Source organism: Ixodes scapularis, unplaced genomic scaffold, assembly GCF_016920785.2.
Source record: "Ixodes scapularis isolate PalLabHiFi unplaced genomic scaffold, ASM1692078v2 PGA_scaffold10__122_contigs__length_95168666, whole genome shotgun sequence".
Lineage (NCBI taxonomy): Eukaryota > Metazoa > Arthropoda > Arachnida > Ixodida > Ixodidae > Ixodes > Ixodes scapularis.
The window spans coordinates 5,755,794-5,782,612 of NW_024609836.1; the positions used below are offsets into that span (position 1 = coordinate 5,755,794).

The following is a 26,819-nucleotide window of genomic DNA, read 5'->3' on the forward strand; positions in this document are numbered from 1 at the left end:
ATGGAAAACACCGAACCCACAAAAAAGACGCTGATGCCAGAGTTGTACACTAACACAACTACTGCGAAATGGTTTTCTGTATCAGCCGATATACTGCGCTCCGTTCAAGGGTCGTTTCCGAGAGGCCCCACCGAGGACCAGCAGTTCCTAGACGTGGGTTGCGGCCCCGGGAACATCACACGCGACGTGCTCCTGCCCCAGTGCCCACCTTGCCGAAGGCTCGTCGCCGTCGACTCGTCGGAAGACATGCTGAGGTATGCGAGGGAGCATTTTTACCACCCAAAGATCTGCTACGACACCCTCGACATTATGTCGGACGACCCATCTGACTTTGTGGGGCGGTACGGGCTCTTCGACCGCGTCTACGCGCTCCACCTCCTGAACTGGCTGAAGGACCAGGAGCAGGCGCTCAAGAACATCGCCAAGCTGATGAAGCCGGGAGGAGAGGCACTCCTTACTTTCAGCGCCAGCACCCCGCAGATGAGATTTCGTAAGAAGTTGGCCGGAATGCCGCACTGGAGCAAGTACGCAAAGGTAAGCTCTGATAAAAAAAAAATATAGGACTGTATCGGCTGTGGTGATTCACTCACGACTACTTCATATGTGAAACGTCAAAATACTATCGCACTTCGACGTTTGAACTATGAAGTCCGTATTCAGCTTATTAATGCGAAAGCGATTAATGCCCCATGGTGGAAGCCGGCGAAAAACGGCACCTGAATTCCCATTGGCTGAGCGTAACGGCACGTAAATTCCCATTGGCGGCGATTTGTCGTATGGCCCCATAACAACGACGTCATAGTTGCTAAGGAGACAGCCGAACTGCTGGCGGCGCGGCGGGAGAGGGGGGAGGATGGGTGCGCGGGTATGCGCTGGGGCCAACGTTACTAAAACACTCAGTTGGGAAACTCCCATAGAGACAGCTTTGAAAAAGTGGCCCCAATCTGTCTCCGAGCACCGAGCTAATGACGAACACAACGCCACCATTTCTCCCGCAGCGGCCTCTCGAAGAACTGCACGTGACTTCTATTTTGGCTTAAGAACAGATACAGCGGTAGAGGTGACAGGGGTGCCACCCCCGTCTCCCCGGCGGACGCGCCGCGGTCAACTATTGACGTTAAAATGCACCTAGGTCAGGACGTGCTACCTGAAAGGCCCGCTGAGGCATGGTTGTATGAAAACAATATTAATTGTTCCGCAAAACCTTGCGAACTAAAGATGCTATAAACATCACGCGCCCATCATTTGGTATTAAACTTGAATAAATTCCATACAAAAAGAGTCTTTTCCGTTTGTTTTTACGCAAAAACAGGCTTTCAAAAAGCTCAAGGGGACCATAATACAGACAAACGATAAAGAGTGGCGCTGTTGTCGCATTTAGCTCGGTCTCGGTGGACGCCAGCGGCCCAGGTTTCGACGGCGAGTTTCCCAACTGAGTGTTTTAGTAACGTTGGCTGGGGCCTTGCATTAGTCCTAAAGTTACGCCTAAAGTTACACTTTGAGGTCTTACGTCGTCAACCGGTGCGCGCAGCTGTTTGACGTGAGGAGGGACGCGAGTACGCGCTGACCTGACGTTAGGCCTAACGTTTCGCTTTGAGGTCTAACATCGTCAACCGGTGCCCGCAGCTTTGGCGGTGATGATGATGAGAGGGCACGTGATTGCAGCACGTGCCGCGCCGGGCTTAGCACTCTCGCCGCTTTTCACGCTGCGGTGCAGCAGTCACCAGCGAGCCAGGGATGCTTTTGCATTCGCAACTCATAAGGAGTGCTTAGGTTTCCTCAGATATTTTTTTTTTTTATCTTGGGATGAACATCAACAACTCCCTCAGCGCTTGGTCATAGGAGTACGGACCCACCTACCATCTAGGGCCTTAGCCAAACGCTGCTCTCTCTCTATCCCGGAGTTTCATTAGCCGGCTCTTAAGCTGAGTCTTCGTGGGCCGCCACTTCTGTTCAGCGATACCCTCTTCCGCCGGGGCGTCTTGCTGGAGAGGCATTGTGAACAAGGCCAGAGCACAGCATAAAACGTGAGGGCATCTTTCAGATGTATTTCCGAAAGCAGATCCATCAGATTCAATTAGGTGTGGTACTAACAAAGCGTAGCGGCGTCAGCCTGGCTGTTTTTACCGTTTTCCTACCTTTGCCAAGAAAAACAAAAGGCCCCCTTGTGGAATGGTTTAATTCACTTCGTTTATTGGTTTATTTATATGAATTTGTTAGGACACCGCCAGATATGTGGTAGTTGATTGAGACGCTTGTCAGCACGTTCGCGGTTATTATTGACGGCGATGTGGAGTGAGATGAGCAAGCGCCATCGAGGCGATTGACTCCGTTTAAGCGAAGTATAAACGACTGAGAGAGGGTATTCACTTGAGCAGAAACAATTAAAACCTTTCTGTTAACAATATCAATATATGTTTATTACAAAATTCCCAGTCGGAAAACGGCTAAGACTTTGTGCGAAATTCGGGGAGTATTTATTTATTTATATATTTGTGTACGGACTATATATCTATAGATCAGTTTTCCCGCTCAATTTAGCGGAAGCAATGACGTGAGATGACTTATGCACTATTTCAGTTTCCCCGCTAAATCTAGTGGGAAATCGTATGCCACGTGACTTACGTCACAGGACATACAAACCAAATAGTTGCCTCCGCAAAATGTAGCAAAAAAAATTTGACGTCACACGACCTCTACACCAGTTATGTCCCCGCTGGCAGAAAACTGACACTCACATGACCTATACACAAATATAGTTTCCCCGCTAACTTTAGCGAAAAATTGACGTCGCATGACCTGTACACCAATTCAGTTCCCCCGCTAAATTTAGTGGAAATATTCATGTCACCTGACCTATCTATGAACTAAACATAATAGACCGCGCAAAAATAGACAGAACAGACGAGGTCAGAAGAGGACGGAAGAGAAGCGCGTACTCGCTGAAATGTATTGCGTGAAGAAAAGGAAGATGAAGCAAGCTGACTGAGACGCCAGCACGTGGGCATACAATTCAGTCACACCCAAAAGACCGCAACAAAGCTACTTTTTTTTTGCTAAGTGCCACTTACGGCTGACTGACGCAGTTATCGCCTAAAGACATAAAGGTATAGGCCTCAAGCACCTCGCGTGTTTTGTTTTCTTTGTACCATCCAATAATTGAGTTTTTTTTTTAAACAATGGAGAACACGTACACCTCTTACAATGCACAGAAATGTGGTTTCCTACAGTTGAAGTTAAGGGGAGATTGTGCTCACGTAGCCTCCCATTAAGACACCGGCCAGTTTGTCCCAGATAGCGCCGTCCACAGGGAAGAGGGATACTGAACACAACAGCAGATGTACAAGGAACAAGAGGGCGCACATGTTTTTTGTTGCACGTATGACGAGGTATGTCATTCAATTTCGCCAGATTCCTAGGACAACTTTGTCACAATTGTTTAGGGGCTGAACGTGCTAGGGGCACGCTATACCTATTTGCAAATTCTTTTAGATTCTGTGAAATCTTGTGTAGATATGGTACAACCGCCGCCCGCTGTCTGTCAACATTCCGCTTATTTTGGCACACCCTTTTACTTTTTTTACCGATTTTTTAATTATTTCTGTTATGACTTGAATCGAGAACCCTGAAGTTTTAAGTCGCTCAATTTCGGCCAAGAAGCTGCCAGGTATTGCATGGTGACATGACTTTTTTTAGGGCTAAAGGGAGGCAGGAGATTGCCATGCCCCTCTTCACAACCTTGAAATGCGAGGCAAAAAGCACCGCTTGGTTCTGCGAGCTGGTTTCCAGATGGTTCACTTTGATGTCGGCAAGACATTGTGTCGTGGCCCTCAGTCACCTTGACCTCCAGCAACATGAGACTGCCATTTGCACGTGTGATCTGTCTGCACAGACATTCAGGCAAATCAAGATGTGTGTCACGGCCCACTGAAAGCCTTTGCAAGCAGGGGTCAAATCTTCAACAGTTGTCTATCAACTCCAAAAAGATCTGCTCAATGAGCATGGCTACGCGTACCTACTCACGGGTCGGCTGACTCAGGACTGCCTTGAGAACGTGTTTTTTGTCCTTTGCTGAAGAAACCTGTGCCAAGTGAATTAGAATTCAAGTGCGCTCTTCACATGATCTATGGTAGTCAGTTCGTCCACACGCCCAAAACGTCTAACTACACAGTAGATGTAGGGTGACCACCCGTTCCGCGACTCGCGGGACTGTCCGGCATTGAGGGCTCGTGTCCCGCGTTCCGCGTCCCGTGAGAAGTTTCCGAATCTTCAAAATGTCCCGCATTTCATACTGCCGTAAAATTCGCTCTATAACTCATGGTGCTTCCGAACAACGGGGCAGGGAAGCGCGGAGTTCACTGGTAACCGTGTGAGTCGCAGTGGTACGCCATTTTCTGTCCACAGATTGCGGGAAGCGACCGTCGTTCTTGCAGGAACCCAACCCGCATGCTCCGTTGTGCCCCTCCCTTTAGTGGCAAAATATTGTAAGAGAAAAGTACTCGTTTATTGTTATTATTTTCATATTGCTGTATCAACGCGAAAGGGTTGCTGTGGATATTTTTTTAAGAGAGTCACACAAGGCAAAACGAGAAAGAGCATAATATTAAAAATTTATGTAGGACCATGTTGATGAAAGTAAGCGTTGGCAGGAAACAATAATTCGAAAAGAATTTGCTGTTTCTTGAGTTCATTTGATGCATTGAGTTCTGCTGCAGTTGCTTTTTATGATTTAAACTTCGACACATTTAATAACATATTTGGCATAAAAAATATATCACTGGGAGTGAAAACTATTTTAGCTTAATTGCTGCAATACAATTGGCTGGTGTATAAACATCAGAGAATATTAAATATGTTAACAGGGCCTCGGTTTGTGGTGTGCGTGTTCATAAATTTTTTCTACCCCACTCGATCCCTCCCCCCTCCCTCAACCCCAGACCCCCCCCCCCCTCCCCCTTGCCCTGCGTGTCCCGCATTTCGCTAGCAGGAAGGTGATCACCCTAAGTAGATGACGGGGAATATCTTGCAGACCTGTTTTCAACAAGTGGAAGAGCTCCACTGCAAGAACCTGCACCTGCGGAGGAGGGCACCATGGACAAGTTCCTTGTCATGACGACAAAGTAGGAAGGGCACATTTTGGCATATGTAGGCAGATTTCTCGTCCGTGCGCTGATGAGAACTATGAACTGCAACACTTGCAAGGGAGAGCCCTCATGTCAGACTCCAACGGTGAATACAGTACCCTCATCAAACTGAAAGAGTATGTGCGAGGAAGTGAGAACTTTACCTACCCTAGCCTTGAAGTCATGCAGTTTTTCACTACATGTGAAGAGCAGTTCAAGGGCCTCACGTACACGACGGAAATCATGAGCCTTGCTTCACCATTCAAGACCATTGCGGCTGTTCTTAAGAAAAAGAGCTCACTCGTGTCCAAAGCGTGCTCCACACACAAAGGGAACGTGGAGAGTCTGCTTCTTGACAAGTACCTGAACTTCCGTCTGAAAATTCACCTAAAACAAGCTCGCCTCAAGAAAACCTGCAACTGGCCACTCTAGCAATACCTGCGCTGCAGTCAACCTGTTGTAAAGCTCACTGCTGAGCAGAGTATTTGCTGAAAGGCAACTCGGTTAACCCCATATGAGCTTATGTTACCAGATACATTGTAAATGATTAAAGATACGCTTTTTGTTTGAACATTGTCATGTTGGCAGATAAGACTCTGTAGCAGATGCAAGCTACTTAAAGGGACACTGACAGGGTATTTATGCTCGCCGAGGTTTTGATTTGTACGTGACATATGAGAGCTCAACTACCCAGAACAGAATTTGCGGCTCGAAATTCGGTTTCTTTCCGCCCGAAAACCGCCGATCAAGAATTGGCCGGTTCGAGTCTCGCTCACTCTCTTTTCCGCGGTCACGGGCCGTTTTCTAAGGTATCGATGCGGCCACCAAATTTAATCAAAGTCGTAGGTCATTGAAGGCACACACTCAATATTAAAAGTAGAAAAAAATATGAAACCAATTTTTTGTGGCTTCTAAAAAGCTGCAAATACGTTGATTGAAAAAAAAGTTCCACAGACAACCGGAAGCATTCTGTGCGTTCGTCTTTTCGCGTATCGTGGGACTCGCGGGGACGGCGGTGGCAGCACGGGCGTGGGACCTCTATTTCAGAACTGTCGTTCGCGGTACCGGCGAATTCTGTCTACCTTTAAAAGAGAAATTTGGGACTGATCAAAAGAGTTGGCATTCATTCCGTACGACACGCCCGACCACCAAGCCGATTTGCACGAAGACGTCGCCGAGCAGTCGCTCCTTTCTCGTGGCTGAAGACATCGCTCGCGCAAACGTCAATCACGACGTGTCTACTTCGAGTTGAATATGCACGCGTACGATATCTTTACAAGGTGCGAATGTCGCCAATGCGTGGTGCTTCCCGGCTTCGACCCGGGAGTGCTTTTGCTAACGGAAAATCGGCAGCAAACTTTCACACTTACAGTTTACCGGCTGAATTATTACTAAGAAAAAAGATCCCCCAGTGACGAGATGCCCCAGTAGCTGGGGAGAAAGAAGAACACGCCGCTGAGAACGGTCGTGTTTTCGATGTTCTCCAAGGAAAATATACCGGCCACCGGCCGGGGAACCGCTGAGGCTTCGGCCAGTACTACTGAAATGTCGACCAATGAATACCGGACCGTGCTACCTCGTCTACCCACAGGTAACTTGAGCCTGAACTCCGTGTTTCTTCATGGCGATCTCGCCGCACGACCTTACCGAGCCCCAGACTTCCGTGACGCCTTACGAGGTGTTGTCGACGCCCAAGATATCATCGGAATAGGCCAATTTCAGATGAGCCATGTCTGGATGGTAACGTGCTCAAACGCCTTAAGTAAAACTAAGCTTGTAAACAAAATGGAGCTTACCGTGAAGGGATGCAATTATGAGGCAGATGCCTCATAATCGATCCCGACACCAGAGATGTGAAGCTGAAACTTCTCTGGTTACCTGTACACATGGAAAACCAGAGAATCGAAGAGGCACTGGCGCCTTTTGGCACGGTGCGTTCCATTGTACGAGAAAAATAGAAGTGCTCTGGAATGGAGCAAATGGAAACGCTCAACAAAGAGGTGACCCTGACACTTAGAGAAGGAATGAATGCAACGAATATTCCACATCAGCTCACGGTCTTCGGCTGTCGAAGCCTGGTGCTCGTCCCTGGTCGGCCACCGCTGTGTCTTCGGTGTAACAGAATTGGTCATATCCGTCGTGAGTGCAGAGTCCCGAGATGCGGCGAGTGCCGACGCTACGGACACGACGCGAGTGAGTGCGTCACCATCTACGCAGACAAGCTGAGGCAGTCCAGAAGCCTAACAGACGATGTTGTCCACGATCATCTTATGGACATCAGCGAAGTCGTTGATGCCACCGGGGACATCGCCTCTTCCCTTATCAAGACACAAAGAACCGAGTCGGAAACGTCTACACAGCGACCAGAAGAACTTAGTTCTGACCCCGAGTCTGCCAGCACCTTGCCAGGACTGTCAACACCAGCCGAGTGTGTCACGGAAACGATGAGAGATTGGTCGGATAGCGAGTTTCCATCCCTTAACGCACCACCTGAGTTACCGTGCCAGCAAGCAATTGCCCGACGCGAACGCGCCACGACGTCCACTGGCACATCGGTGAAACGACCTGCTCCTACGACGACAAGTAATGCACAGCCCTCCGCCACAGGTATTATTGCCGAGAGCAAGAACGACGAGGGAAGTGAGTTGAAATGCAAGCCATCTGCGGTGCGAGAGTTCCTCTGCAACAAGACGTCGCAATCTGAAGCTCTGGACGTGAGAAACGATGACGATGTGCTACCACCCTAACTAAAAACCTTCCTGACATCTCCCCTCAGCTTCGCTACCATTAGAGAGTTTTAGTAGATCGTTCCCATGACTCTGATAACGATACCCGATACTCCGCCACCGCCTCCCTTGCGCATGCATAGTATCGTTCGGGGCTATCGGAGGTATCGGAACGATCTACTAAAACTCTCTATTAACGTGAGAGGACTGTGTTCACGTGCACGGCAATCTCAATTGTACAAGCTCCTTTTAAAGGAACATCTTGACTTTGTTGCTGTTCAAGAGACAAAGATATCGTCTGACGAGGATACTGCTCGTGCACTGGACCCCTTCCTCTCACATTACGAGGTATGCGTCAGTCATGCTGATGGCTTGTCGGGAGGGTGTTTTTTGTTTTTGAACAAGAACTTAGGGTATTCTTCACTTTCTCACATTGTCGACGATAAGGGAAGGTTCATATGTTGCGATTTTCTTTTATACGGTACCTACTGGCGATTAATTTGCATATATGCTTATAATGACGTTAGACAGCGTCGTTTTTTTTTTGAAAGCCTGATCCCATTTCTCAGCACCGACAAACATATTGTTTTATTTGGAGATTTCAACTGTGTGTGTAGCATAAAAGACAGGTCAGTGCCTTCTGCAAGGCCCGATAGAAGTTCCGACATACTAAACACTCTTGCATTCGACTATCACCTTTTTGACGTCGGAGCTTCCCAAAATACTACTCTCCGATTCACTCACCTTCATGTTACAAGTAATGCGAGACTCGATCGTATTTACGTCTCAAGCTCGCTTATTTCACACGTGACTGCTTATGACGTCAAACCAGTTTCTTTTTCGGACCACTGCCTTGTAAAGATCCGTTTTGGAACAGACGCACCGCGAAAGGCACAACCAAATTGGGCTTTATGGAAACTAAATACAAGACTGCTAGACAACCAAGACTTTCAGAAATGTGTCCGCGAATGTTTTAATCACGTGTCAACGAATCAGAAATTTGGCATATTTGCTCAGTGGGACTCCTTCAAACAGGAAGTTAAGAATGAAGCAATCGAATGCGCGTGCATTGCATCCTTTCATGCAAAGAAGGAAGAAGCTACACTTTTGAAAAATCTATGTATGCTTCACGAGTTGGAGTGCGAAACACCTGGTATGTTCCAAGAAGACATTCTTCGCGTAAACTGTCAGCTACAGCAATACGAGCACATTCGTTTACACGGGGCACTAGTACGGCCCCGGTGTAGGCGTTTCTTGTCCTCAGAGACACCCACGCGTCGTGCACTCGATGATGAGAGGCGTAACGGCCTTTCAAAGAAAATTAGAGTTTTAGAATGTAATGGGACACACTCAGACAACGAAGAACTCATCATGAAGGCATTTGAGTTGCATTACAAAAGTCTCTTTGGAAAAACGCAATATTTAGACATCCAGTTGGCAAAAAACTTAGTTTCTTTAATGCCCGAGGTAAAGCAGCTTCAGCAAGATCTCCTCAGTGGACCAGTAACATTGGAAGAAGTTCGATGCGCGGTAGACGAGTTGCCAAATTCTAAAACACCAGGACCTGATGGGCTCCCTGCAGAGTTTTACAAGACATACAAGGACTTGCTATGTCCTTTCCTACTTGAGGTGTTTTTGGAGGCGTATGAGATGGGAACTTTACCGCCGTCATTTTATGAGAGCCATACCGTGTTGATCCCTAAAAGTCAAGACCCAGACAAATTACAACGCATTGAAGGCTATCGACCAATTAGTTTATGCAACGTAGATTACAAAATTTTTGCTAAAATTTTGACAAAACGATTACAGTGTGTCACGTCATCTGTTGTTGGAGACCACCAAACCTGTGGGATTAGGGGGAGACGTATACAAACTAACATCCACGTTGCGCGTTCAGTGATAGAAAGCTGCGTTCTTCATGCCGGTCAGGTCGCCATGGTTCAAGTAGACTTGGCTAAGGCATTCGATCGCGTGTCCCATGCTTTCCTGTTTGCTATTTTACGTCATGTAAACCCAGGACTAACACTTTTAAAGGGTGTTAAGTTATGTTACCGTAACTGTGCCACCAGGCTCATAGTTAACGGTTCACTTTCAAATCGAATTAGTCTGGAATCGTCCGTCAAACAAGGATGTCCGCTATCACCGCTTTTATTTTCGCTTTATTTAGAACCCCTCTGTTTAAGTGTACTTAACAGTCCTATCGTGGAAGGTTTCCGTCTCTACTCTTCTGAAGTTAAAGTATTGGCATATGCAGACGATATAGCTTTCTTTTGTGCCGATAAACGCAGCGTCGACAATGTCCTTACAATAACAAAAAACTTCTGTGACGCAACCGGCGCACTCGTTAATAAGGAGAAAAGCGTAGGTTTCTGGTGCGGGCAATGGGCCACAACACGTTCAGAGTATGCTGAAATATCGTGGAGCTGCATTGCCCCTGTGTACTTAGGAGTTCCTCTTAACAGTATCCGTAACAATAGTCATTACTGGACTGAACGGGTGTCAAAAATCAAATGTCAAGCTGACAAGATGAAATCCAACCAGTGGTCAGTTTTCGGGCGAGCTAAGGCCTGTAATATGTTTCTCGCCGCCAAACTTTGGTATATACTTCAAGTGATTTGCTGTACCAGAAGCCATATTCAAAGTGTTTGCTACTTTTATATGGAGTTCCAATTGGGAACCTACAAGACGTGATAACCTCTTTCGCCCCATCGATGTCGGCGGTCTCGGACTCATACACATCTTTCTAACGCAAGTAATATCTCGATTTTTATTCTTCAAAACTGCATCTCATCATTTCCTTCGCACTTACTTACAGACGGAACTCGCGAGTGCACTACCTTATTTGGTGGTTACGACGATACCCGCAAGCAGATCACGTCCTGTGGGGTACCTCAAAGAAGTAGTGAGCGCGATTGAGTTTCTAACAGCTCGTTTTTCTTTGGAGCATTTATTTACGGTTTCACGCAAAGTCTTATATGCTGATCTGATTGACATAACGTTCCCTGAACCTTTGTACCGAAGTATATATAGTGAAGGCCCTGGAAAAGATGTCCTCAGACGTGTCCGAAAACTACATGTCTCGCCTACAGCAAAGTAATTCTTCTTTAAGCTCCATACTTCTACGTTACCTGTAAAACCCTGGCTTCGCGAACGTGGAATTTTTGTGCCGTGGTCAATCAATTGCCGCCTTTGTAACCAACCGGAAACTATAGAGCATTGTTTTATTTTCTGCACTGATGCTTACCTTTTCTGGGATGTCCTACAAAGGACACTGAAAAAAGACTTGAATATCAATGCTTACACAATACGTTTTTTGCCCTTAAAATTGAATAATAGTTTTCCTTACGATCTGTTTACCTTAATGGCGTTGCATAGCCTCTGGAAAACAAGAATGATTGACAGGAATGCGGACCCTCCCCGATCTACCAAATCAAATTTTATTGAAACCGTAACGCATGTACGAAATGTATTTAACTACCTTGACGAGCGGCCAGATTGGTATGTTCTCTTTGATCGATGCATTAATCTACCTGACTTTTAGCACGTGCATTTTGTATTTATTTAATATTCCTTTCTGTTCCTTCTGTCTATTCACGACAATGAGCCTATGAAAGTATAAGCTAGAGAATTATATGTAATGGAAATTGGGATGTAATAACCTTACCATGTTTTTGTCTTACTGTTGTCTAATATTTCCATGTAACAAAGAAAAAATGCCCCAGTAGCTCAGTGGCAAAGACGTGTAACCGACGGGTGTAAAGGCCCTCTTCCTGGATACACGCACTGGCAAGGCGATTGTCACGCACGACTAGACCGGGTATATATGTCCAGTGAGCTTGCAAGTTCGGTCACTGCATACAAGGTGTCCCCAGTAGCCTTTTCTGACCACGCAATGGTCACGATGCGAATAGGAAAGGCGGACCGGCGAACGGGAAAGCCGCTCTGGTGGAGCTCTTGGAAACTTAACGAAAGTCTTCTTGACGACGAGAATCTGTCCTCTCAGATAAGAAATATTTTATCAGAAGCAACTGCGGAAGGGAAAGTTGACGCGGTAGTGTGGGAAGAGGTCAAGGAAAGAATTAAACTGCTCTGTCTCGAACACGGACAAACACAGGCAAAAAAAGGGCGCGAAACAAAGTATGTGCTAGTACAAGCCCTTGAAATGCTAATTGCTGAAGAAAACAAAACCCCTGGAGTCTTCAGGGAAGATATACGTGATTGCAAAGAGCGTTTGCTTCACCTAATGGAAAGCGAATACAAAGGCGCAATGATCAGATGCCGACTCCGAGCACAAGAAAGGGAGGAAGATCCTTGCAAAATTTTTAAAACCATAGAAAGAACGCGAGCGCAGCGTAGCAGGATAGACGCACTCAGTGTCGACGACAAAGTGCTAACAGAACAAGAAGACATTGAGAAGGAACTCGTAAGAGTTTTCCAACAACTATTTACTAGGAAAGACGAGGCGGCAGACAACCCGCTGGATGAGTGGTTCAAAGAGCTCCCAAAGATCCCCTCAAGTGTAAGGAAACGCATAAACAAAAAGATCACGAAAGCTGAAATCGAGAGGGCTATAAAAGAGCTTCCAACGCGAAAATCCCCCGGGGTGGATGGTCTAGGCTCAGCCTTCTATAAAAAGTTCGCTGATATTTTAGCTCCTATGCTATGTGACGTGTTTGCTGACATCCTTCAAAGAAATTTACTTCCACCTTCTATGCGACAGGCACTAACGGTCCTTATTAAAAAGAAAAACACGAACTCCGACTCTCTCACATCGAGCAATTTAAGGCCAATCAGTCTCCTCACCACTGATTACAAACTACTGGCGAGAATACTAGCAAAACGCTTGGAGATGGGTCTTAAGTTTGTTGTAGGTGACCACCAGGCCTATGGCTTTAAAGGGAGGTCCATCACCTCCAACGTTCACACTATGCGTATACTTACCGAAACCGCTGAAGCGACAGGCTTATCCGCAGCAGTGCTACAAATTGATTTAAGTAAAGCCTTTGACAGGGTTTCGCATTCTTTTCTGTTCAGTGTACTCGAGGCCTCTGGTGTCGGGAGAACTATAGCCAAATATATTAAGCTGTGCTATAAAGATATATCCACGCGATTATTGATCAATGGAATAGTAACTGAAAAGATAGCAGTGCAAGCCTCTGTTAGACAAGGCTGCCCGCTCTCGCCAATACTTTTCTCACTTTATCTTGAGCCTGTGTGTAGAAAGATTATTAACGATAATAGAATTCAGGGAGTCTCCCTTGCCAGAAATGCAACGAAAATATTAGCATACGCAGATGACGTTACTGTTGTTGCTGCATCTAGACATGAGGTTGTCCTCGCCGTACAACACCTCCTTGATTTTTGTGAAGTGTCTGGGGCTGAAATGAATCACGAGAAATCTACAGGCGCGTGGCTAGGAAATTTTGACGTAAAGCCAGAGCGTTTTATAAATATTACCTGGAGCTTAAGTATCCAAAACTACCTTGGTGTTAGTCTAGAACCTCACTGCTTAAGTACTGGCAAGGGAGGAATTCATCTCAACAGTTTGAGGGCCAAAGTGCTGGACTGGCGCGGCCGAAACCTTTCTATGCTAAACCGTGCCTTTGTTTGCAACTCCGTTTTTTTCCCTACCGTATGGTATGCGGCTCAGGTTGTGCCGTGTCATGTAAGCGAAGTCCATAAGATGCATCGTTTTTGTGCTACCTTCGTCTGGAATTCTAGTTTTGAACGCATGAGACGCGCAAACATTTTTATCAGTCAAGCCAAAGGAGGTTTCGGAGTCGTGAATCTTGAGATCAAGCTAAAAGTTCAAAGGTTTTTATTTTTTCGTGACCAGCGTAACTCGGTCATAGTAAGATCATTCGTAAAACTTGGCGGACGTTTTTTAGCCCCCTGGCTTGTTGTAACCCTGGAAGGAGCGACGTCAAGTGCAGTACTGAGGTTCTATAAAGAAATCGCTGATGCCATTAAATTTTTTGAAGCGCGCTTCTCTAGGCAATACCTGAGCAAAGTGAAAAGAAAAGCGCTATATTGGGACACCATAGACACTGTCTTTCCACCGCCACTTTATCGCTCCTTCCAAGGGACCAGTGAGAAATCCGCAGTCTTTAAGCGCCTCCGAAATTATCCCGTCCGAAAAGCTGCAATGGACTTCTTTATTTGCTTTCACACCGAAGTACTGCCAGTGAAGACGTGGCAGGAGAAAAAAGGATTTTTTGTTCCGTGGAATTTGAACTGCGCACTGTGTCCAACGCCAGAGACTCTGCAGCATGTCTTCATATTTTGCCCAAATGCAGAACTGTTCTGGGCGGACTTACGCTCTAAACTGAAAGTTGATTTGTACATGGACTGGCACAGTGCAAAATACCTCGAATTCGGCACTGGCCCCGACAGTAAATGTTATGAAGTACTTGCTTTGCTCGGGTTGCATGCAATATGGAAATCCCGCACAGATCACCTCTTGATTCTTGAAGGAGGCAAGCCGGCGTGGCGCCACTTTGAAGAAAGCTTCATGATTACGACCAGCCTCGTTGAGGCAGCGAAAAGCTGTGAATTAGATGGATGGTCTGATTTGGCAGCGCGTCTCAAAGCGCCAAGGTCACTTCGAAGCCAGAGGTGATGGGTGCTGTTTTGTCAAACTGGAACGCTGAGCACTCCCTACGTCAATATGCGTTTTTAACCATGTACATAGTGCCCATTTTATGTAAATAATAAAAAAAAAAGCTCAAAAAAAAAAAAAAGGCATAGGGAAAAAAAAAAAAAAAAAAAAAAAAAAAGCTCAGTGGCAAAGACGTCCGCTTCACACGCGGTAGGACCGGGCTCGATACCCCGCGAAACCTTTTTTTTTTTTTTTTTTAGTCATTTTTCGAAGTTTTCATATTTTTTTTTTTTTACAATTATCACTGAAGAAACAAACAAAAAAATAACAAACACATGTGGTGGACAACACTTCGCTGAATTAAATGGTATGGGAATTTCTTTTTGACACCTGCGAACAAAATGTAATCACTTTCCACAAAATGCAAGGAGCATATAAATCAGGTAACGGCCGCTTTCCGAGGTGTCCGTATATGTTCTACAGGAATTGCAGCCAGCCATTGGTCCCGATCCCGTTGATCTTTCGGAAACTCTGTCGCACAATGCCCCTTTTTTTTCGGACGCAGGACATGTGAGCCAGCTCTTCACGCAACATCTTGGGTGTATTCTTTTCGGAGCTGATCAAAATTCACCGCGGGCACTCACTACTCATCTCCAACTTCTGAATGTACAAAGCAACTCACCTAGCAGTACAGAACAACGAGCGGAACAAACATAACTCCAAAAGAATCGCATGGCGAACAGTTCCCGCACGCCGCATCGCACGCCGCATGTCGTGTCGTCTGCTACCAGAGAGGAGAAAAAAAAAAAACAAAAAAAAAACATACGGTCGGGTGTAGCCACGTGACTTCCGCCACTCCACTCTCTTCTCTCCACTTCTCCGACCTCCGTCGGGTTTCGGTTTCGATTTCGAGCAGTTGCGTCTTTTGGCTTTATTAAAAAAATACGCTACGCTGTTGCAAAATATTAATTGGGTAGTCCTCCGACACCATAATGAAGCGCCTGGCAAAATATGAAAAAAAAAAATTTTGGGGGGTGTCAGTGTCCCTTTAAGAGGCAGTAAGCAACTAGATTTTCAGTGCTTCTGACAATGTAAGGGTTTGTCACATAGAAAATAACGAAAAAGATCAGAAAGAAACATGGCTGTGCATCTTTACTTAGAGGACTGAGGGCACGAGTTTGTTTGGAGAGCCTGTTCTCGATTACCTGCATCAAGAAACCATTGCCGAACACGTGATTTTGAGCGGGCTCTCCGCAGTCATCTGCGTAGACCAGCTCCTCCACAGTGCTAAAACGTTTGGCTATGTCGATGACACGCAGCCCTTTCACCAGACAATAAACTTTTGTAGGCACATTTTTTAACAGGAATGAAGGATGAGGAGCACCAGGAACCTCGGAAACTATAAAAAATTGAAGTAACCAAATGTAACAAAAAATCTTGACACGCACGAATAAACACACAGTGCAAAAATACCCCTAAAACCGGAAGACGTCATAATAAAAATAAAAGGACTGACATGGCACAAAAAAAAAAAATTCATTAGGCGCTTTGCTTCCAATGCGGGAGGCATCTTCAGTTGTTACAAAGGAAACGCAAGGTTCAACCTCACACTCTAAGAAAAAAGGGAGCGTGACTAGCTCACTCAAGGGAGAAAATGCGCTGACACAACCATTGGTCCCCTCTGGGAGCAACGGTGACGGGAGCAACCCTTGCACCCCTACCGTTAGTCCCTCAAAGTTGAACCACCAGGGCCCGTTTTCTCGAACGCGAACCGTGGTTTCAAGTTAACTATTGTCCCTAGAAGGGGGAATTCCAGGTCACGTGACTGGGAGAGCAGGGGCGCCGAGGGAGCAGCAGTACCTAGAAGCAAAATGGCCGCGGCGTCGCTTAATGAGGGCTAATAGTTCTGCTTGGTTCTGCTGAACATTCATTTCGATCTGGCTGTTATGTTAATGACTCACCATCAACCTATTAGCACGTCAAGAAAAGCGATAGTTAAGAAGGACTACTAAACTAACCGACGGCAGTATTCCGCGAACGCATCACTCTTCAGCAGTCCGAGATCCAAGACATATGATGGTATACATAAGCCTTGCAAGTGTTTTTATGGTGAGTAAAAAAATGTTTTGCAAACGAGTGTTGGTACATATTTATACTAAGACGTTTAATTTGTTACACTATGCACACCAACTCGTGAGCAGCGATTACTTTGCGGAGAAAGGGGGTTATCCTCAATAAAGTCTTCGTTCCGGATGAACAGCTGAGACATTGTACTGTTTTTTGTTTTTGTTCACAGTGCACCGACAATATGCCGACAGCATTGAGGTTTCTACATATCCCCGGTGGCCAGCAATTCAACGGTGACGAGAAGCTTAGGTTCTCGTCACTGGTGAATCGGTTGGGCAAACGGAAGAGAAGGCAAACAGTTGAGATCAGCAGGAATCGCAGAAACGTGCGTCGCAAGGAACGAAAACGAGACTACAGCACCGGCGTTGCCAGACTGGAAGAAACACGGGAAAATTATGCGTTGTTTATGGCGAAACATATTGAAGGAAATGTTTCTTATATTTTCGGATGTTCGTCGACAAACTCTAGCATAGTAGCTAAAATTTATTCGTACCATCGGAATCGAATAAATTGGTCTTCAAGTACAACATTACTATATTTTGACTTAAAATACCATACTAGATCGATGACAACCAGCGGAAAAACAGGATAAACAAAATGACTGGCTTGTTTCACCGATAGATGACGCATCTTATTGCCCAATCAAAAATAATTATTGTTGTTCTATATCCAGCCGTTTATTACAGTAGCTAGGTACTTTTCCCTTCCTAGGCACCGTGGTTTACCAAAATGGGTTTGCCATCGCTTTGAGAAAACCGGCCCAAAAGAGTAACTTTTGCACCCTTGCATTTATGACCCTGGGACTAAATGTTGCGCCCTTACCTTATTTCGTACCAAATTGCGCGCTTACACACCCAGGTGGCGCTAGTCAACGTCCAATTCGAAGTTGGTAAAAAAATATAGTATCGCTGGGATACGTCTTTTCCGCGCTAATTACGTTCACATACAAACAACGCTTATTTTACATTTGCACAAGTTATACACATTTTAACATAGACAAGAAATAGAACACAGATGACATACAACAACACACTCAAAACACACACACGCGACGACCCGCTATGTCAATCGTCAGCCCAAAGCCTACCCATGCGCCTTTTATACTGATCATATGAGAGGAGTCGTTTTGTCAGTGACCATCTCAACCGTGAACGACGTTACAAACATGGCTCTGCTTTCGCACCAATATTGTTCTCTAATATTGTTGCTCAACCTTCCAAGGAGTGTATCTCTTACTAAGAAGTAACCGTACACACAGTAATTATTTGTGACAGTCTATAAAACAGCGTCCCCATAGGCTCCCAGGAGCCATGTTCTCGCTCCCCGCATAGCTTCCCCAGTGTGCGCATGCGCGTCTCCGTGGCAACCCCATCGTCTCTTGCGAAAAAAAAAAGAAAAAAGGGTAGTAAAGAATACAAAAAGAAAAGAAACCAGAATTTATCTTTTTTGTCTTTGAAAACGTTTTTACCACGTGCTAAGTGATTAAAACATTTTATACGTTCCAGTTAACGCTTTCAAAGCACGTTCAAAAGTATGCAAAGGGGAAGGACGCCTGGACAATGCTCAAAAGCGGCATGGCCAGTGCATCAACAATAGCTGCACTTAAGTCAGCGGCGGCTTCCACGACGTGCTGATACGGAGGCTGCGATCGTAATAAAGTCAGCTTCAACCCTTAAACATGCCCGCTCTTGCAATATTTGATGCTACGATTGTCTGTGGATACCTCCCCCTGCGTTCCCGAACAGCAAGTGCGTCGCTAACGCTGGCCATCGGCGATGAAGCAGACGCCGCCATCTTGTCCGCTCGTCTTTTGCTCTCGCGCTCTTGCTCCCCCGCGCCTTTCGCCGTTTTTGCTCCTGCGCTTTTGCACCCGGGGCTGCTTTCGCTCCCGCGTGCCTTTCGGTTAGTCCTGGTCGAGTACAGTTAAAGGCCTGTTCACACATGCAGCGGAGCGCTACAAGCATAGCGCTGATCTCGCGCTAAGCACGTGCCGACGGTAGCGGTCACCAGCTTTGTATCGCACCATCAAAACTGTTGCTCATGGCAAAAGATAAGTAGCTGACGGCACGTGAGCAGCGCTACATCAGCGCTTCGCTGCATGTGAGAACCGGCCTTTAGTCCCCGGCATTTGCGCACGGTACCTAGCTCGAACCAGATGGTCTCTTCGGGGAGCAAATGGGAGTTCAGGGGACCAAATGCTGCAGTTAGTCCTTTGAGACCATCTTTTTTCTTAGAGTGCAAGTAAACGCGATTTCTCACGAATGTCCAATAAGCTTCGTGATGAGGGCCGCGTTTTTCATTACACACGGACGTGTCCCTGCAGACAAACCACAATTCTAGGAGTTTCCGGTGCCCCCGTCTGTCCTTCCTCGCCAAGGTCATCGCGGCTGCAAAGCTTCCAACCCAAAGGACCCAACCCCGGCGAACGTCCAGAGAGGCGTTATCTACAATATCCTCTGAACTGACTGCCCAGCGTCCTATATTGGTTAAACCCGACGGAGGAGAGAAACCAGACTCAAAGAACATAAGCGTGACGTGACGTACGCATCCCACGGGACGCGACTGAAGAATGAACTTGTGGACCATGCGTGGACAACGGGGCATTCTTTTTACTTTGCGGCCGCGACGACCTTGGCCAGGGAGGGTAGATGGGGGCACCAGAAACTCATAGAATCGTGGTTCGTCCACAAGGACATATCCGTGTGTAACAAAAACCGCGACCCTCTCCACGAAGCTTATACGGACATTCCTGATAAATAGCATTTGACATGAGGTGGACCCTTGCATTTGCTTTGTAACTACTGAAGAAGCCTCCGGCATGGGAGTCATCTTGTCTTAGAGGAAAAAAGAAGCAAACATATGACTCCCTGAAAAGCTCGAAACCAACGACTAGAGAAGCACTCTCTGTGCGTTTTCTTGTGAGCTTATAATTAATATTAGAGCACCGACTTGACACAACAGAAAAAACTAATTCATTAAACGTTTGGTCTAATAAAATTGTTTTTTCTGACTTGGTGCTCTACCGTCCGAGGCTTCCGGCAGTTAATAAGCACTGAAAATAAATGAAGAAATAAAGCACATCACTCCGGCCAGAACAGATATTGGACACGCACCGAATACGCACCCAGGCATATCTTGGAAGACATGCCGAATACAAACTAAGCACTGAGCACAGTTAGAAACAAAAACAAACAAAAACGCAAAGAAAGGCGGCACAGTGGGATGACGGATAAACATTGACACGCAGGTTGGTGCACGAACGGAACTACACGAAGAACTCGTGCTCAAAAAGCATACAGGAAACGTAATTATACGCGCTGTGTGTGCTCGACTTACCAGTCTCAATGGTTCTAAATACATCACAATAAAAATGCGTTTCCTGACGCAGGTGCGAGGTATCACTACTCTTTTTGAGTAAAGCTATGTGTGCTACGTCGTGCGCCTCAACCGGAAATGGCTATGTGGACTACGCGAAACTCGTATAAAACGAATGGTTGCGAGTTTCCGAAGCGGTGACGTAGCATAGTGGTAGTGTAACTGCCTCATACGCAACGGGCCCCGGTTCATTCCCCCGCAAGGGCGTACTTTTATTTCTTTTATCAAACATCTTTATGGACATTTGGCGATATTTACGATGTTTCTTGCGATTGACATTGAAAATAGAAAAACAAAAAAAACCGAATGTTCTCAATGAAATTTCGCAGAACTAAGTGGTATGGGACTCCCTTTCCGCAGGTGCAATTGGGGACAACGGGGCATGGGTTGCCAGCTTAACGCCGCGAAGGGGCATGTGCGGGTTAGAGGAGCTGTGCAGCGATTTTAAAGTTGAAAGAATTGGCATCTTTTACTTTTGACATTGTTTATCTTATAACAAAAGACAAAACACACCTCGTTCCTTCGAAATATTGCGATTCTACCGCGTAATCGCGAAGCAAAAATTAGAATATTCCCCAACCAGCAGCCAGAAGCGGCGGCCATGAGAACCACGCGGCATGACGTCAATGGGGACAGGTGTTGAATGTACGCCCTACGGTCCCAAAAGGAACGCTTGCCGTATGATTCTAGATACTCTAATGTGATAAAAAGAGGTATCGCTATGTTATGGCTAGAGTCGTCTTTTAGAAGGTGTGCTCACACTGGATGGAGACATGTTCTAAGAACCAGGTGACCAGACTATTGTCAGCGGGCTACCCTGAAGATGTTATGACGAATGTGGTAGAAGGCATTTTTTTAAAAAGGAAAAGGCCATACCACTACTGCAAGGGCGAAAACGGCCCGGTGCAAATTGAGACCTGAGCTGGTACCGTATGTGCATAAAATTTCGCACAACCTCGAGGAGGTGGCTAACCGCTTTGGAGTACCGCTCGTGTTCTGAGCGCCGAGTAAGCTCAGCCAACTCTGCTCTCGTATTACCGGTGGCAGCGGTAAGAGGCGAGCCTGCACCACAAAAAATGCCAAGCCATAGGTTGATTGTTTCACGGGGGGTGGTTTATGAAATCCTTCTAACGTGTGGTAAGTCCTACGTAGGACAGACGGGCAGATGTGCAACCGATCGACTAAGGAAGCACGCGCAAAATCTAACCAGGAATGATGATGCCCATTTGCCTGAACGCTGCAGCAAATGTGGGTGTGAGCCTCGTGTTTCTGAGGCAGATTCTGGGCGAAGGCAAGTGCCGAAAATCCGCCTGGTCTGGGTATCGAACCCAGGACCTCTCCATTACACGCGGAGCGCTCTACCAACTGAGCTAACCAGGGGTTAGACGTCAGTAGAGCAAACGGGTTTTGCGGCGGCTGATAAAACCCGCTTTCTTTACTGACGTCTAACCCCTGGTTAGCTCAGTTGGTAGAGCGCTCCACGTGCAAGTGACAAAAAGCGTGGGAGTTATTGGATGCGTATTTTATCAGAAAAAGGGGTACACAATGCCTAAGTGACACACCGATTGCACTCTATAATGCTGAGATTTGAATATTTGATAATTTTTTGTGAATGGGTGATGAGGCGTATATCACATGGCTAAGCGCATTCGTGGACGTGAGGACAATGACGACATATGTATTCCTTTCCTTCTGCACTTTTCAAATATAGTTGTGAGTGGAACCTGTATGTCTGATTTCTCTTTTGTGTACGTTATTCTTTGCGTCTTAGGCCAAGATTTCTAACGTTCACCAACTAGCCCAAGGGTGAGCCTGGGGTGACTTATTACAGAAAAGAAAGGCATTCTGAGGTATCTACAACACACTCTGTCGATGTAACGTCGTTAAATGAACTGACTGCCACCACCAATGAGAGGCATCTGCTGGTAGAATTTAGAGGGAATCATTTTCTCGGCAGCCGAGCGAATAATCACTATCCAAGAATTGCCCCGGTTCTTGTTTGCCTTGCAATCTTTTCAGTTTTATAAAAGCTTAGTAATACTCTTCACGATTCCTATATCGCTTCCACGCTTGTGCTTGTCTACGGTATAAGCTTTATGTAATATATACTTCTAGGAAATTTGAAAACAATCCTTTTATGTATTTTTTCCTGTCCATTGGCAACTATTTGCAATAGAAATGTTTTAGCTAATCACAGTAAAAGAAAAGTGGCGTGTGAAAAACCAACTGTCGAGCCGTAAATGTATTTCGATAGAGCCATAGGATCGACTATAGAAAAAGCTAAATACAGTTATATAGAAAACTAAAGAGAATTGGGCGAAATTGCCTGAGCCGACCATAGAAAGGATATTCTAAAGTCTACCATATGACATTTGTTTATGGGTGCGGATGCACAAATAAACGGCGTGCCAGGTCCCCCATGGCCCACCGCTGAGCCGCCCAACCCGCCTCCACGAAATCACACTTTACGAATCGGACTGCCATCCTCCCCAGTACCAACAATCCATGTCGTCGTCATCTTGCATGTATATTGTCGCGCGCAGGGTCACGGACTTCTATAAGGCCCTCGTGTATTCTTGCTCCGGACATAACTTCTATCGTTTATCTCTGCTTTTGTTGTTCTAGAAAGTGCATGTTCATTCTCGCCCCGAACGCGCTACGCTCGAAGGTTCTCCGCCGAATCTTCGAGATAGTGACGCACTCTAGATAAGAGGCTGCCCGCAACCTTGTCGAGTCAGTTTCCGCCCCAGCGTTCGACTCTGCTGTCACGCCGACTTCGACGCCCGCGACGCTCTGCTTTACTCTGTTCCCTTTTTATTTTTGGGCACAAGTTCGGCCCCATTAAACGTTTAGTTTCTGCAGTTATTGTAGCCTCATCACTTGTCATTCATGACAATATACTCATCACATTGTCATGTTCACTAGGCGGGGCACCGCGGGCCTCCGTGGTACGGGCTGCTGCCTCTCCGCGGCGCCGCGTGTCTCTCGAACCAATTTAATAAAGGCTAAACACTATAGTCGGTTGCAAGCTAAGAAAAAACCGGAAATGCCTCTCAGAGGAAAATGTAATCCTACGCCGAGAAACGCCAGCCAATCGTTTTCATGACGTCACGATTCCGTAAACCAATCGCGATCCTTTTGAAAAAAAAAAAAAGAAAAGCCCAACATGGCTGCTGGCCTTAGCAACGCGACGCTAGTTTCTCGTGACAATTATTCTGCTTTTTTGCACCGTGTTTTACGTGCCCGAGGTTACGCCACGAAATCTTAATGGTATCGGCTTGCGTTTGCAGCACTTTTTGCGCGACAACGTGAGAATCCAGCGACGCTATCGCCAACGAAAATTTCGAAGCGGGCGCGAGGCTTAGCACTGCTGAGAGGTATGTTAGACGGTATGTTAGACAGTATCTTGGACATAAAATGAATTGGGAAAACGGTACATTGGACATGACTTTCCTTCTTTACTAAACAGCTATCTCGTTGACAAAAACGTATTCTAAATTATTTAAATGTCCTGAATGAATTAAATAAATATTGTAGTAGTTTAAGACACGTTTCCTGGAGGAAGAAAAAGCAACGTTGCTAGCGAACTACTTTCTCGACGGCGGACGCACTTCAGATGGGCGCAATGCGCTTGTGGGTGGAGCTAAAAGATTGTTCTTAGGTTGCATCCGACTATGAAGACAAAATGCTCTGCTGAGCGAGAGCCAGTAGCGCCTTAAAAGAAAGAACAATAGTGTTTCCTCGTTTATACGATATACAATTCAAAACTACACCATACTATAGGGAGTATTCCCTAGACTCCATATTTGTGGGTGCTGTTTAGAGCGCATGCTCAGAACGAGCTCACATCAATAGGCTGCCAAGACCGGCACTTTTGATGCTGCGGAATGCACGTTGCAAAAGAACTGTGGAAGCTCACCATCAGCACGCGCTCAGCATTCGCGCACACAGCTTTAGCGGCGAGATGTTTCGGTGGCGCCCTCCTATGGTTCCCCCTTGTGACGTCATTACCTTGCGAACAACAAGTTCGATGGTGTTTGTAAACAGCATGGTGGAAGCCTGAAATCATTGCGCTCTCGAAGTAACACTGCCAACACCGTCGAAATTAAAGTTCTTTCATGCCTCTTATTTCTGTCGATGGTATACCCTTTCCGACGTCATAGTCAGCTTTAGGGCCAATCGTGGAAGGCCGACCACAGCGACGCTTTCGGGCGCGCACGTCGCCAATGGCCGCCAGTGAATACTCCCTGTACTCTGTATCACCTTATGATGTACCGCAGAAGGCTACAAGCACGAGCTCCTTTCTCTCAGGCCGATCTCGGCGGCACAAGCTCTCGTGCAGTAAGGGCAGCTGCCAACGCTATGAGCTCGCGCTTCTAGTATTCGCTGCGGTACAACATAAAGTAAAACTGAGTATAGTGGCGCACATTACTGAATTAACATACGGAATACAGAAATACTAGATTGTCTCTTGAACGCAAAACGGAAAAATACACATAACTGGGGAGTTTTTTTCTTTTTTTGTTTCTAAAAGCAAAGTTTAGAAACCGAAACTAAACTAACGTTTTGCTGAAGCTCGGGGTGTATCGTGTGCATCGTTTCGAAAAAGTTTCAAACGAAAACACCACGCAACACATTTGCCGTTGTTTGAGAACTCGAGACACTGTCTTGCCCTGGCGCACTGACCGCCGGCGTAGCGTAGCGCGTAGTCGTGGAATGTCTGCAACTGATAATGATGATAGCTTATTTGCTAAAAAGAAAAAGACTCGACGCTGCGCGCCGAGTCTTTTTCTTTTCGTGCCATCCGAGCAGGTGACATAAAAATCGCACCTATTTTACGAAATTATTTAAAAAAGAACAACAGCTGTTTTTTTGGCTACCCAAACTCAGTATTTTTTTAATATCCGGATTTTACTTTTCCTAGCATATGCTATTTATTACCCCTAAATTGGGAATGGCAGTTAACGAAATTGAAAATAAGGTGATGCCAAAATCAGCATTAAAATTTCTTCGAGCTGTCTAGTGGGTTGACGTCACTTGCAAAACTTGCAGGACAAGCGGAAAATTTAAAATTAAATTGAGTGTGACACGGAATGTTTAGCTACTGCTGGAGTGAGTGTCTACAGTATTGTTTTCAAAAATTCAATATCACTGTAATCCTACGAGAAAAAAGTTCTACCATTCAAAATACATCATCTCTCGTCACATTGTGACTGGTGATGAATGCGTTCAGCTTGAAAAAAAAAAGGTAAAATGAAAACATTTTGATATAGTACATATTAGCGAAAAAAAGCCATTTCCTCCTATTAGTACCGCAGCTACACGTCTTTAAGCTGGAAGTAAAAATATGAATTCATTGCGGAAAAACGCTCTCTCAAGTCCGGGTCCTCTAAAAAAATGGAATCCGGAAGAAAAAAAAAAAAAAAACGACATTCAAAAATTATTTGTAATTGTAAGTAATGTCATTAATTCTATCGGCAACTGATCATAGACAACTTCTATGAAAACATACTACGTGCAATATTTATATTGCATTTTGACAGACACGTACCAAAGAGGGTGAACAAAACTGTTATTAACTTGAATTAAAAACTTAACAAACTAGACAACAGATTTGCGTACCTAATTACCCGAAAACTAACTGCTCTTTTGGACGCAATTGTTTACTCAACTTTAGTGCATGGTAAGAAGTTACCGTGAGCAAAAATGTGACAAACGGTAGTTCCAAATTAAAGAGAAGCTAGAAGTACCTACTTTTTTAAATTCGCATTTTTTTCTTTCTTCTTTTTTTTTTTTTTTTTTCAGATTTGCAAAAGTTGCATTCCTCCAACCGTGGACCTTGCTGGTAAAGAGGCCCTCGTCTCTTACGTAAGAGGCATTCTGAAAAACGCCAACTTAACCCCGTCCATGTGCCAATTCAGGAGTACCGTCTACGACACCCGTGCAGACCTGGAATACTTAATTCGTAAGCAATACTGAGATACCTAACTAAAAAAAAAAAAGAACTAAAAGTCTATGTCTTTCGACAGTTTTCTTCTGTGTTCTCCGTTTGTGATTCTGTAATGGCAACTTTGAAATATTATTTGTTCTTCCTTAGACATGCACATGCTTTCAATCATGTCTGTGAATATGAGTCGAGGGGTTTTGCGTCTAGTTTTTGTCCAAAAGTTACGAATATAAATAAACGACTTTTATTTACTAGCTGGGCTTCAAGTATGATAAAAATACACTTGCTGTTTGCTTAAAACAAAATGTACTTCTAAGCTTAGAAACAAACAAATGTAAACCAAACTTTTTTCCTTTAACTCACACAAAAGTCAGGACTCAGACATTTAATTTACATTTTTATTTGGAGGCTTTATAAGTGGAAACTGTCTTAAAATTGACGACTGATGTCTTCGCTGACAAAATACATTTGCTGGGTTCAATTTACTTACACCTTCTGCAGCGGTGGTGAAAATTGTATATGGTGGCGTACTTCCGGTTGCATCTGAATACACATACCAGAAGTACAGAGCCCTCCCAAGCAGCACAGAGTTGGCCAGTCATCGGCCAATGGCTGGCAATGGTCCTTGGCCAAGTGGCCACACAGTGGCCAGAGACTGGCCGGTGACTGGCCTTTATCTGGCCACTGGCCATCAGCCATCGGCCAAGCATTGGCCAATGAATGGCCACTCTCTGGCCACTGGCCAAAAGACCATCGCCGGACATTGGCCATTGCTTGGCCAAAATTCGTGCTGCTTGGGCTGCTATTTTCTCCACCGGTGCAGGAGGTGCAGCTAAATCAAACGCAGCTAGTGTGTCTTTCATGGGGTGCTGCAGCCTACCTAGGGTATTTAACGTGTATCGTGTAGTAATCACGCAATTACA

General features: G+C 45.6%; 1 pseudogene; it reads left to right on the plus strand.

The window, feature by feature from the left end:
* LOC115314194 lies at positions 1-25,928 on the plus strand (annotated as a pseudogene).
* Positions 25,929-26,819: the final 891 nt, after the last annotated feature.